The sequence below is a fragment of the Capsicum annuum genome, chromosome 4 (genome assembly GCF_002878395.1).
Source record: "Capsicum annuum cultivar UCD-10X-F1 chromosome 4, UCD10Xv1.1, whole genome shotgun sequence".
In the NCBI taxonomy this organism is placed as follows: Eukaryota; Viridiplantae; Streptophyta; class Magnoliopsida; order Solanales; family Solanaceae; genus Capsicum; species Capsicum annuum.
Genome location: NC_061114.1, coordinates 11,423,903 through 11,426,190, shown reverse-complemented (window position 1 = coordinate 11,426,190; position 2,288 = coordinate 11,423,903).

The window sequence follows — 2,288 nt, the reverse complement described above, 5'->3', positions numbered from 1 at the left end:
CTTAATCCTTTTCCCTTTATTTTTGGATGCATGTGAATGTGTTACGTCTGAGTTCACCATGAACTCTCAATTGCATTTTACTCATCGATTCAATCCCTAGCGGGAGACCAAATATCGACCTCGTGGCATATCTAAACCAAGGAGTCGAAAGAAGAAGAAATGGGTTAAAGTCCACATTTGAAGCGGCCAAGAGACTTGAAAGTCTCGGTTTCCATTTCATTCATTTATTTAGTCATTTATTATTGTTGTATTTATTTATTTATTTATTTATTTATTTATTTATTTATTTATTTTTATTCATTCATTTGGGCCTCCAAGCCAAAGTTGTAAATTTAATACAGGTGGAGCGAGACTCGAGCCAACGACTCAAAAACTAGATTAGGACAGGTGAAATGGGTCGAAGGCCCAATTAGACTAGGACGGGTTTGTTGGTTTGGGCCAATGGCCTAAATCCCTTACTTTCTCCCTTTCCCCCTGTTCTTTATGTTTGTTTTTCTTATGTGCTTTGCGAACCTAGTTAAATCCTTAGTTAAGTCGGTAAAAAACTGGTTTTGCATAAACACCAAAATATTTTTAAAATCGCTTTCTTTCCAAAAAATCAATCACTTTTTGACAAAATTAATCTTTTTGAAGTTAATCAAAAGACGATTTTCAAACAGTCCAGATAACCACAAGTTAGCGGACGTTTTAGGTGTCTAACACCTTCCTAAAATGTTAATAGGAACCACTTACTTAGAATTTCTACCTTAAACGATTTTCCTGTTTTGGATCGTTCAAAGTATTTTATAAAGGTTTCTTAATTCCTTTTCAAAATTAAGTGGCGACTCTCAAAAGTCAAAAAAAATTCGCAAAACAGAAATGGCGACTTTGCTGGGGAGTTTTAACTAGGTTTTAACCAAATGTTTGATTTCGTCTTTTGATTAACTATTTATATGTTTCGATTCTCTAAAGTTTAACTATCGCATCTCATGGCATATTCCTGCATTATTTAAACTGTTTTGGTGTTTTGTGGATGTCCCAGCCCCTATTGTTCAATTTCAATAATGTGTTGGAAATATGAACAAATTATTAGCAACTGATTCATCTAATGGTTGTTCATATTTTCAAACTCAAGTTGTCCGCTTGAGAACCAGTGGTCAAATCCAATCTAGACACCTAGGATAGAACGAAACCAAAATCCTATTTTAGGCATGAGCCTAGGATGAATCAATACCCGAGCGATGTATTGGGCCCATTAGAAAACTTGTCCTACGTCTACTGACTCCGAATCAATTATAGACTAACCATATTTATGTGTTGAAGAAAATATATGCTTGTCTAATTCAATCCATTATTCTTTAGGGGTCAGGAAAAAGCTTGATTTGCTTACCTTCGTAAGAAGAATTGAAGCAAGCTAAGCAAGAAATTGATCAATTTGGGAGGTTGCATCTAAGGCACAATTTGAACGTCAACGGATGTCACCAATATAAGAAATGGACGAAGCTAAGAAGGCGAAGGCTAATAGAAAAAGAACCCAGGAGTTAGTATTTTCTATCCCCTGTGTGGGAACGTGTCTTTTTTCATGTTATTTCCCTTTCCCTAAAGATTGTATCCCTCTTTTGTAGGCATTTATGCCCTTTTAATGTCTATAAAAGTTGGGGGATAATGGATTGACCTTAAGCAAGCATATATTTTTCTTCATAAATCGTTAGGCCCAAAACCTTGGCTCAAAAGGGTTACCCCATTTAGGATACGCATTATTATAATGTTCTTATGTGATATAATTGTGTTATGTATTTATGTGCGTTTGTTTGGATCAAAGACAAGTTTATCAGCTATGCTCCTATGGATGGATTTGGCTATGACACAAACAACTCTACGTGGCTATTTCTTGTCAAGTATTTTGCATTGCTTATCACATGTTGAAACTAACACATTTGCCTTTGAGTTGTTTAACTTTACAGATAATAGAAAACTACTCCGTGTTGATATAAGCTGGCAGAACATCCTTACTTCACCAGATCAAAAGTGCACAAAATCCTATCCTTTAACCATCATTCAATAATGACTAGAAATCATGAAGAAAACACATAAACCATCAGGGACAATGTAATAGCGGAACAGAGTAAGATAATTGCGAAATTCGTAAGAAAGCTAGAAATGCTTTAGGAGGAAATAAATCATACTCGAGATTTGGTTAACCTGGCCATCACTGTCAATGCTCCCGCTCCAGGAGGACACAGGACTCCACTCCAAATCCCTCCCCTCAGTACGCCTATTCTCGGGGATCAGCCAAATAACATATCGTC